The sequence below is a fragment of the Gallinula chloropus genome (assembly GCF_964237585.1).
Source record: "Gallinula chloropus genome assembly, chromosome: 21".
Taxonomy (NCBI): domain Eukaryota; kingdom Metazoa; phylum Chordata; class Aves; order Gruiformes; family Rallidae; genus Gallinula; species Gallinula chloropus.
The window spans coordinates 8,902,768-8,914,716 of record NC_140106.1 but is presented as its reverse complement, the minus strand read 5'-3'; positions in this window follow the sequence as shown (position 1 = coordinate 8,914,716).

Genomic DNA, 11,949 nt, shown 5'->3' with positions numbered 1-11,949 from the left:
CCACACCCTGTGTTTCCAATTCCATGCCCTGTTGCCCAAAGCTCACTCCTCAGGCATGCTGGCATGGCCAGGGGACAGGAACAGGAGTTCCCACTACCCCAGCAGCAGTTCTCCAGACAGAACAAGGGCCATTCACACCACCCCCTCTCCAGTACTGCTGAAGGGAACAGAAACGCTGCTGCTCACTGGGGTCAGGGCTCAGGTATGTTCTCTGATAGCTCCAAGAGTCTCAGCCCTGCTGCAGCCAGTAGGGCTAACGCTTTGGTAGATGAAATCCCTGTTGATTATAACCCTGGTGTAAACAAGAGCCCTCTCATTCCCACTCTGGAAGCACAATGACAGGGCCAGATATACCAGCAATGGTGATAAATCCCAATTTATGGCAAAGATCCATCAGCTTAGAGGAGCAATGCAGGACCAGCACGTACCCCAGTGGCTAAGGAATGGACTCAGTGATGAGGAAACTTAGTCCTCTTCCTAGAAATCCCCAGACATCCTTAGGATGGACTTGGGCATAACCAGACCTGCCTTGGAGAAGAGCAGAAGGACATGTGTACAGTGTCTGGTGACTGGATGGGCTCAGCAGGGCTGGGATGCCATCGTGCCACACACAGTGGGTCAGGCAAGCCCCTTGGGGTGTCAGGACACAGGCTGAGGCAATCCAAAGAGCATGCTGAAGGTAGCTGAATGACTGAAAGAAGCTGAAATGCTGGCTGGGTTCACCTAACTGATGAACTACAGGGGGGTTCAGTTAAATGCTGTGCAGGATTCAAGGCAATGCCCAGATCAAGGAGGACAGCAGAACTCATTCCAGGATAATATTTTGCTATGTTATAATCTAGAGACTGTTTTTGCAACCCTGGTTTGCAACATAACCTGCTAGCAGTCTCACCAAGGAAGACATTTCCTCTGGATTTCTGATACCAGCCAGGACCACTGAGCTGTGCCCCTTTGCCCATCCCTTTCACCCCAGCTCCCTGGAGCTCTCTGATTAGCACAGGGCTTTCCTAAGTCTCTCTAGAGAGCTGTCGCTGCTCAGGAACTGAAACCTGCTACCAGGGAGCCAAAAGGTACCTTAAGAACACAAATTTCACATTTCTGTATACTGGCCAAGGGCAACCAGTAGCAAAATCAAGAGTTGTTTAGATCAGGGAAGCTACCAAATGCTGTTCCCTGCATGTAGTCTGTTGGGATGCTGCAGGGAAAGGGAGAGCAAAGTTCCCAGCAGAGATGAAGCTTATGCAATCCAAAGCTGTGGACTTGCCATGACTTTACCAGCCACAAAGTTCTCACTCAAGAGAGAAACATCATTTAAGAATTTCTAAAGACCCTTCCAGCCTCCACTTCACATTCAGACACACCTACATACACAGTCCCTGGTTTTGTTTCCTCCCAAAAGCTGACTGAAGTACCTACTACCTGGAACAGAAAACAGCTTGGAGTGTTTGCCAACACAGGCTAAAACTACAAGAGACAGGACTTTGAACAGACAGCAAAAAGAGATGTATATAGGCCAGGAATGTATGTTGCTTGCCATCACTTGCTAGAAGAGAAAAGAAGCTCTGATGGACAAACACTGCAGTTAGAGTGGGAAGGAAAAGGCAGTTTGCCTGTATTTTCTTTTAGGAGACAGCTACAAGTCTCACAGCAGAAAGATCTGTTTGTGAAAGTTGCCTAACCAAAGCCCTTTGCATCACTGATTACATCTCTGAAATCCAAATGTTTAGGAGCATGCTGCTCTCCAAAGTTGAAGGATGCAGCAGGTTTTGTAGGGCAAAACACCCAGATCCATGCTCAGCATGGCTCATGGAAGGGCAGCAACTGAACCCTTCCAAACCCAGGCTGCAGCCTCTTCTCACACCTACTTCTTCAACTGAAGTTTAAGCCCCTTGATGCATTAATTTATCTTTGAAGGCAAAAAAAAAGCCTGCCTGGGGATCAGTTGGGTCACAGTTGTAGTTCAAACATACTTCATTTTGGGAAGTTCTTTGCCTCCCTTATCTCTTCCCTTTGCCTGGTGTTGGAGAACGAAGACAAATAGAGCTGTGAACCATGACAACTCTCAGGCTCCTGGCCAGCACCAGCTGGCTGTTCCACAGACCTTGTGCTGTCTTCTTAATCACAAACAGAACTTATTCCCAAACATACTTCCAAGACAATTAAACAGAAAAGGATTTTTTTAACCTCACAGCACAGATTCTCTAGTTTGCAGCTAGTGGATGCTATTACAATCACCAAACAATCCCTCTGTACTTGGTAAAGCCAGCAGAGGCAACCAGAATTATATGATTCAACTTCTCTTTTCACAGAATCACAGGATTGTAGGGGTTGGAAGGGACCTCCAGAGCTCATCAAATCCAACCCCCCTGCCAAAGCAGGGTCCCTAAGACAGGTTGCACAGATAAGCATCCAGACAGGGCTGGAATCTCTCCAGAGAAGGAGACTCCACACTCCCTTGGACAGCCTGTCCCAGGGCTCCCTCACCCTTACCATGAAAAAGGGTTAAATCTACACAATTAGCTCATGAATAAAGACCCTACAAAAAGGTACCACATCAAAAGCCACAGCAGACACACACAGAGCCAGATACATGCATGATTTAAGTGTGAAGAGCATTAGTAAACATTAAATATCCCCCAAGGCCCCCTCATACCCCTGTGTAACGCTGCCTGAATCCCACCTGACCCATCAGCAGAGCAGACACAGAACAGGCTGACTTCAGAACAGCACCTGGTTATCCCTATGTCTGCATTCTGGTTTTATTATCCCTTGAAATAACCAGCTTCCATCAGTGTTCCTACAGATTTGGAGTGGGACTTTGCCTCCCCTGGGTGGGGATTTGCAGACATTCACAGGAAACATGTCCATCCACAGTTGGCTTCACAAACCAACTGATGGGCTGATGTGCTACATCATTCCACCCACCAGAGCTGCCCCCTCTCAGAAAGGCCATGGTGTGGTTTTATACAGCACCAAGGATGCCACAAGACAGGTCAGGAGTAGAAAGAATAGAAGGTGAAAATAAACATACCAGCAAGCAACAGGAAACATGGAAGGGAAGTAAGTGGCACAGTAAGAGACAGGCAGTGAGCTTGGGAACCAAGCAAATGCAGAGAGCATGCCCAGGTTTCTCCTTGCCTTGCTGAAGGCTAGCACTCAGCAGAACATCCAGCTTCTCCATTAAATCACCCTGCTGAAGACAAGGGCATTGTCCTCTACTGCATCATCAGCACCCCCTCCATCCTTGGTGGCTTTTCCAAGCTGCTAGAACCTTCTCAAAAGTTTTTCCCAAGCTCTCATCTCTGCACTCCTGCCCCAGCACTCAAAAAACACCCCGCTGGAGCTGACTGGAGACCAGCCTTAAAGATACCTTGAGCCTCCTCACTGCCTAACCAAAGTGTTAAACTTCATATTAGTGACCCATCTGTGGGGGTGCCTTCCAACATTATCCTGCATGTTGGCATGGAGATGACACAAAATTGCAGCAACAAGCACCCAGCACACTATGTTGAAGATGTGGTTTCTCCCCATGTGCTTTGCTGTCACAGTAGTTCATGCTCATACCTCATTTTATGTTTTCTAACTGCTCTCTAGCTTCCAACCAAGGAAATTCCACCACTGTGGGCGGTTCAATACAGATGAAACTAGCAAGTAAGAACTCTAAAGCAGTTATTTTCACCCCTATTCAGTACAAATTTGAAAGCACTGCAGTGTCATCTTTATGAGCTGATTACAGAGATACTAAATAGCTGTGAGTGTAGTGGGAAAACTAAACTAGGACCTTTCTGTATAGCCTTCTAAACTATCTTGGTCTATAGATTTATTTGTTTTTACCCCCACACAGTAGCATCTCTTTAAATTAAAGAACAAAAATTAATCTAAAAGAGGGCAGAGTTACTTGTGTGCATGCTGAAGAATCAGAACTCAACCCAGGCTACACTAATTCCAGATGGAAACATCCCCATGTTTCTGTGCTGTAACTTTTCAGGTGGCTACAACCACAACTCCTGGAGAGATCCTGAAAACTACTGTGCCTGCTGCATGATAAAACAGCCTGAATAAAGTTGCCAGTAGGCTGAGGGCTGTTTTGCAAGGGGCTGGGAAACTCTACGATAGCTGAAAAGTTTAAGCAGGGACCTAACTTGCACCTTCTGCCAGTGGGAAACATCTGCACTGAAGCCTTTTTCCCTGAAAGAGCACTCAAATTCAGAGGAGAAGTTTAGCTGGTAACATTTACACAATGTTGATGGCATGTACTGTAGCTTTCTGGTCTAAATCAAGAATATTTCAATAATATCCCAGACTACTCATTGCCTGAACTTGTAGACAGTTTGCAACACGTCCTTTTCTATTTCATCTGTGCATGCCTGTGAGCAAGCAAGGGGGGGCAAAACCTTTCACTTGGTCACAACATCTTTGCAAAGTGACACTGAGCATTGCCCTACCCCTGCTAAATCAAGCCTCAGGGGCCAGGAATTCAAAGAAACATCTCCCTTCTCCCCAGCCTGTTATGTTTAAAGTTCATACTTTATGGGAGAGAAAGACAATGGGAAAGATCTGAAAGATGATGGGAAAAATGGGAGAGATGGGAGAGAAAGAAACTACATTCAAAGAGAAAAAGGAAGGAGTGAAAGCAAACTTTCAGCCCTGAAGCAGGAGAGGGTTAGAAACAGTTTAAACTAATTCATCAGCCCCTTCATCTCTGGTAATAATGCCACCGTCCTGGCTGGCAGGCTCGGCGGGATGGCGTTTACCTTGGGGTTAGTGGTAGGCTGAGCTGGGGGTGACCTCTGCCTTGCTGTGCTTCATGAAGTTCTTTCTTCTGGGCTGAGTGGTCCCCTCTGCGCTGGAAAATATCCTGCAGGCAGAGAAATACGCTGTGAGGAGCTGCTGCTTCCTGGCAAATTTCACTAGAGTTAGTCAAGCAAACCCCTCCCAAGACCCAACCCCTTCAGCCTCAGCTCAGAGCGGGTGATATCATGGGCTTGTCTTGTAATCTGAGCAGAAGGACCACAAGCAGGAAAGAAATAGGGGGGGGGGAAATCTAGCCAGGGGTGCAGGGAAGGAGGTGGATTAGGAAGAGGAATGCTTTCTCAGGACATTCCTAGAGAACAAATGCAATTGTGTTGGTACCAGGGTTAAACAATCCACTGCGATCCCAGCAGGATTTAAGCACCCCAGTAATGATGTGGGGGCTCTGTACTAATGCAGGGTCTTATAGTACTTCAAACTTCCACCCTTTCCAGAGTTTGGAGGGTTTGCTATCCCTGCAGCTATTCAGGTATCATCCACCTTAACCCTTTGGAGTCCAGCATCTGCTTTTCCAGCAGCTCTGTATTCTTAAAGCTCCTTAACTACAGCAGCTCAAACCAAGGCACAGGCTTAAACCCCACCTGGATCTGCAGCAGCACCAACTCTCTATCCCTCAATGTCCCAAGGACTAACCAGATGCTAAAACCAATTCTGCATTAAAAAAAAACACCCTCACAGATCAAGTAAAACTCCCAACCTCTGCTACATCAGGAAATCCAGAGCATCTGCAGTGCAAACAGCTAGCAGGGAAATAGTAACACTGGTCTGAGCTAGCTGAAACAGTCCTGCTATCAGTAAGTAGCAGCTTCATTAATTAGACATTATTCTGAGGCCACTGTACATTTCTGCAATCTTTTCAGCTAACAGGGAGGGGGTTGTGTTTTTAAACTGGTGGGGTTTTTTTCCATTTAGGCTTTTAGTGCATCATAACAATTCTGTTCACCTCCACTGCCCATAAACAGCAGCTCTTGAGTCTCTATTATAGACCAGACCTTGAAATGCTGGCTTCTGACCCGATTTTGGATGACAACACATTCTGAAGTGTCAGCATTTCCCAAAGAATGGATATTTCTTTTCCCACCAGCCTTGACCTTGAGTGTTGAAGTGTATGTTCAATGGGGTCTTCAAAGAAATCAGCCTTAAGTTGACAGGACAGGAAGAGCAGCAGGTATTCCCCAAGGTGGCCTTTTGAAGAAATATCCCTATTTTTTCCAGTATATTCATATTTATAAAGTACTTTTGAGCCAGCCCTTCCCTAGCACAGGGCTGCTGCCTGTACCAGACTCTTCCAGGTTAGTCCTGCCTGATTTCCCATCAATTCTCAAATCAATTCCAGTAACTCTTTTGAAAAGTTCCAGTGCTTAACCCACATCTCCAGATGTGTTTCCACCAAACCCTACAAGAACATGTCTGTTGTTAGACTTCTCCCTTTTCCCAGGCTTTTTCCATCACTTCCTAAACACAGTTTACCCACACCAAGCAGTGCTTCAAGCAGGAAGCAGGCATAACTCCATTTTCTTAACCCCCAACCACAGGAAAAGCCCTGTTAGTTCCTAGTCCCAGCTAGTTCCTAGTCCCAGCTGCCCTGGCACTGATGTGCAAGGCTTCCCCACTCTCTGATGCCACCTTTTATTGGAAATGGATATTGCACTGAACTGGGAACCCACAACGTGCTGGGAACAGACAGGGAGCTGATTTGGAAGCACAGCATAATTTAAGGAAGGTCCTAACTCTTCACTGAATGAAGACACAATCCCAGAGAGGCTCAACCTTGCTCACAAGGGACTGTGGAGTGTTCAGCACAAAGCTTCTCTTGCTCTCTGTTTCAGACTCTCTGGGGCTCAGAAGTGAGGGTTCAGCCCAGCATGAGAACAGGCCCTTACTGGCACAACAAACTTCTGAGGGGATACCCACCCAGAGCACCCCACAGCAGCCAACAGGGTTGGTAGTGATGACAGTCACGTTCCCATCAGACAGCAAAGCTTCCTGCTGGGCAGTCCCCTGATGTCAAACGTGGTGTTTAAGGAGTGTGTGTGGGGGAAAAGGTAATTAGAGAGAGGACAGGGGTTATTTGGTGTGGTACAGAGAACATCAAGATGTCAGGAATTAAACCCAGGATGCCAATGAAAGAACTTGGCTCTGCTTGCCAGGGAAGCCAGCAAGGGTGGTAAGCAGCAGCATGTTTTGCACATGGGTCCACAGTGCCTTAATTCTCCTGTACCAGGAATGCTCCTCAAATAGGTAAAAAATGGGCTTGTTCAGCTTGGAGAGGAGAAGGCTCTGGAGAGACCTTCGAGCCCCTTCCAGCTCCTCAAGGGGCTCCAGGAGAGCTGGAGAGGGGCTGGTGCAGAGGGCAGGGGGGCCAGGCCCAGGGGAACGGCCTTCAGCTGCAGGAGGGCAGCTGGAGAGGGGCTGGGAGGCAGAAATCCTTCCCAGGGAGGGGGGAGACCCTGGCACAGGGTACCCAGAGAGGCTGGGGCTGCCCCAGGATCCCTGGCAGGGCTCAAGGTCAGGTTGGATGGGGGTGTCCCTGCCCATAACAGGGGAGCACTGGGGGGTCTGAAGTCCCCTCCCACCCACACCAGTCCAGGGTTCCACGACTCCATGCAATGCTGCACATTGCAGTTAGCATCGTGGCTATCAGCAGAGCACACCAGGTAGGTCAAGCCTGGCAGGACTCACCTCAGTCTAAGGGACATCAGAGGAAAAACCTGTCACAGCAGAAGATGAGAAGAGCAGAGCTATTTCAGACTGGCAGGAAGCTGAAGGCAGTTTAGCCAGAGGAAGGAATGTGTGAGCGTCTGCTGGTCAGGGCATGGAGAAACATGACAGGCTGCCCGTGGAATGTTTGCCCAGTGCCTGGGTCGGGTAAGGATACGAGCAGCAAATGCCATAGAGGCTTCCAGCTGATGGAAGAGCTTGCTGGTTGCATAAAGCCAAATATTCGGCAGGAATTCAGCAAAGCTCTTCAAAGGTACCAGGCTGGATTGAGGGAATCTGCTGCCCCCTTCATCCTGCAGCTGGTTAAGGCCTCGAGCAAAGCACCTAGCACAAAAAGAAAAAAAATATGGAAAAATTAGAAAAGCTCTTGATTGTGTAGTCTCCAGGGAAAAAAAAAGTGCTGCTCAAACTGGACTTGCATCATTTGGTCCCACAAACAGGCAAAGCACTCGCCAGGCCCACCAGTCCATCCTCTCAACTGGTTTAACCATCACCTCGCTGCTCTCTGGGCTCTGTGCAAGGAGACCTTTGAAGATCAAGTCCAACCAATCCCATCCTGTGATAAACCATATCCCCAAGTACCTCATCAAGTCTTTTTTTGAACACATCCAGGGAAGGTGACTCGGCCCCTCCCTGAGCAGCCTGTTCCAGGCCCCCACAACTCTTTCAGGGAAGAACTTTCCCCTCACATCTACTCTGCCCCTGCCCTGACACAGCTTGAGCCCATTGCCCCTTGTCCCTTCTCCTGTCCCCTGGCTGAAGAGACCATCACCCACCTCTCTGCACCCTCCTGGCAGGGTAGGGGAGGTGGGGAGAAGGTCTCCCCTCAGCCTCCTCTTCTCCAGGCTGAACACCCCCAGCTCCCTCAGCTGCTCCTCAGAGGATTTGCCCTCCAGCCCCTTCCCCAGCCTGGTTGCCCTTTTCTGCACTTGCCACCACCCCATCTCTCCTCCTCTCCCTAGCAGTAACCTTTCAGCTTCTCCCAGGAAAGGGATGAAGATGCACCCTCACAGCAGCAGTACCAGGGCTCAAATCACAGGGACACCACAAGTACCAGCTACAGAGGAACACGTGTCTCAGTCTTACACACAGCCATCATTTCAGATGCACATCCCTTACCTACAGCTTTTCTTCTCCCTCTGCCTGAAGGACACACCTTGCCATATGGACAGGTTGAGGCTGGCTTTGACCAGGCAGTCACAGTCATGGTCCATGCTCCCAAAAATGAGGTACGCGCTATTAGGTGCTGTAATCTCTCCTCTCCAATTTTCAGTTCTTTTCAAAAGGGAAGGGCTCATTGCCTCCCCAAACCTTGTGTTTTCACCCTGTAGACTCTCTGGAGCCACAGGTCAACTTGACCTCTCAAATTCACAGAGCAGATACACTAAGCCCTGCAAAGGTTGCTCCACACAGAGGTGATCTCGGCGATACTTGAAGAGCCAAAGGACCTGAGTGCTCTCTAAGAGTGTTAATGACACGTGGCAGTTCTCACACCAATTGGCCCTACCAGAAAGTACCTGCAACATGTAATTGCAGAGCTAGATGCCTGATTCTGAGTTCACAGGGCAGCCAACAACCACCAGTGATTCTCTAGAACTAGGTCTGTGCATCGCTCCAGAGAGGCATAAACCAGTTTATATAATACGTTTAATGGCTGCTGGAATTCCTACAGTTTCCACATCAGGAGCCTGGGAGAGACAGACCAGCTATTTGGTTGCTGCTGGAAGGACTGTAAACTTGTGTTGCTTCTTTTTGGAGAGGGACACTTGCATGACAGAATCACCAGGTTGGAAAAGACCTTTAAGATGATCAAGTCCAACTGTTCCCTTCCTGTGCTAAACCAGATCCCTGAGCACCTCATCTGCCCTTTTTTAAACACACCCAGGGTGGGTGACTCAGCCCCCTCCCTGGGCAGCCTGTTCTAGGCCCCCACAACTCTTTCAGGGAAGAACTTTTCCCTCCCATCTGCTCTGCCCCTGCCCTGGGGCAGCTTGAGCCCATTGCCCCTTGTCCCATCTCCTGTCCCCTGGCTGAAGAGACCATCGCCCACCTCTCTGCACCCTCCCTTCAGGTAGCTGACACAGCTCCCACAGCCAGCAAGGCTGCAAGGATGAGATTAATTTTCTCTAAGAAGCAACTTCAAGTCTTTGAACTTTCTTTCCCCTCTACATGTGTTGCAGTCTAACAGTCGATGCAGAGCAGACAATGACCACATCATGCTGGCTTTCCATCACCCACTCTTTCCACGCTTTGCCATCATCCCCTCAGATGTGCTGGCCTCGTCATTTCTCCACCTTGTAATCCATATGAGCTCACTGAGACACAGCTGACCTCAGTGCTCTACAAAAACATTCCAAAACAAGACCTCTGCTGAGGTCTGGACTCTTAACCAGTGGCCCATCCAGACAGAAGCACAGATCAGCCTCATACAGGATCTGCTGTAGACCCACATCTTCCAGCTCTCAGATCTGATCCATCATCTGGAGAGTAACACAGCATTAACTACACAGCATTAACTACACCCATCTCACCCACCAAGGCAGCTGAGAACCTGAAGTCCCAAGATACACTTGTAGGAGTTCTATTTCAGTAGCAGGCACAGGGGCTCAAGAGATTACCCCTGATCTTGTCCATGACAGCAGCTGCTCCTTCTCAGTCTCTGGAAGTTTGAGCAACAGAGCAGCACATACATCTTCCATCTTCCTTGTATTTCTCTCCTTAACCTTTCAAGGAAGAGGTGGGGGGTGAGGGAGGAAGCCATTTAGGGCTGAAATCTCCCAGCTGGGATGTGAACATTGGGTTTTCCTAGGCCAAGGAAGACCAGAGCACAAGGCACTTTGCAAATACTCTCCATTCTCTATCTGTAGGAGCAATTACTCAGACCCTGGTTGTCTTTGAGCACTGATTCAAGGAGTCAGCTGTTGAAAGGTAACTTCCCCCAGGCAATCTCCTGACAAAATGCAGGTGGCATACAGCATCCAACCAGCACACTCTGCATCCTTCCCCATACATACACATTCCCTCTGTGCATCTCAGCCACCCAGGAGCTGAGCATAGAAGGGTGTAAATGAAGTTTTGCCCTTAAAAAAGGTGAAGAGAGTGAGGTATCTAGAAGGGTAAGGAGCTGGAGAAACCCAGCTTCACCGACTCAAGGCAGTGGCACCGCTGAGGGAAAGCAGAGTGAGCTGATCCCACATGTGCCGAGAAATGACTCACACCCTACAAGTCCTGGAAGGAGGGTTGCATTTTTATCTTCTCCCGAGGGATGGCTGAGGTCCTGGAGGCTTACCGTCCCCTCCCACTAGATGGCAAGAGTACCCCTCCTAAGAGCAGAGCTTCTGCAAGGACAGCCTCTGTGTCCAAGGGCAGGGATTTCAGGCTCTGAAGAGCCTTAAGCAGAGAGAACTGGCTTCCCATCCGCTCAGCCAGGGTTTATTCCGGGGTGATGAAGAAAGCTACATCCAGGAGAAAGCGAGGAGAGGGGAGGAACTGAACAGAATAAGGTTGTTTGGCTGTAAAAGGGGGAGGATGCTCCAGAACACGAAGTCCTGGTCTCCATTACTCCCAGGCAAACCCAGCAAATTCCCTCCTCATCCTTAAAAGGCATCACAGAAACATCTGCTGGAACATCTTCTGCGCTGATTCACTGCAACAGGCCAGAGAACATGTCCTAACAAGGCCAGTCTCTGCTAGCTGTCCTGCTCTCACACAGAAACTCCAACAATTACTTCAAGGCCAGAGACTCCACTCACTGAATTTGTGAGAGAGCTCTCAGCAAAGCTGGGATGTGGAATGCAGAGGGAACAGCTTTGTAGGAGGCACATCACAGACAGTCACATCTGATCCCACCACTTCATTAGTGCCCTTTGTGTCTATCTGCTCAGTGAGGAGTTAAGGATCCTCTGCTTTCATGGCAGGCAATGACCTAAGAGTTACCCAAGATGACTGCCTTCCTTCCACCTTTTAATACTGCCTGCCAAAGCTTGGCCACAGCAACCTAGAGAGCCCATCTGATGGGGGAGAAAAGCTGGCACTGGTGGAATCTTGTTTGCATGTCATCACTGGAGTTACCAGCAGAAGGGAAATGCTGGTAAATGCCATACACATGGGCTAGGAATAGGAAGCATCTGCAATCTGTAGGTTCAGATCCTGTCTGCACATTATTTGTAGCAGGGAATGGAGTAGGTGGTAACTTCCAACACCCTGGGAAGCATTCTGAGTTAAGGAAAACCTGGGCAACACATTTTTGCCTTAAGTGCATTTGTACATTGCCTGTACAAGTGTGCTGAGCACTCCCTTTTGAAGCTCAGGGCTCTAAGAAGTATTTCCAGCAACACAACCCACTCTCCATCTAGGAAGACACTACCCACCCAGTGCCAAGCAAGCTCCCAGTACCACTTTGAACTAACACAGAGA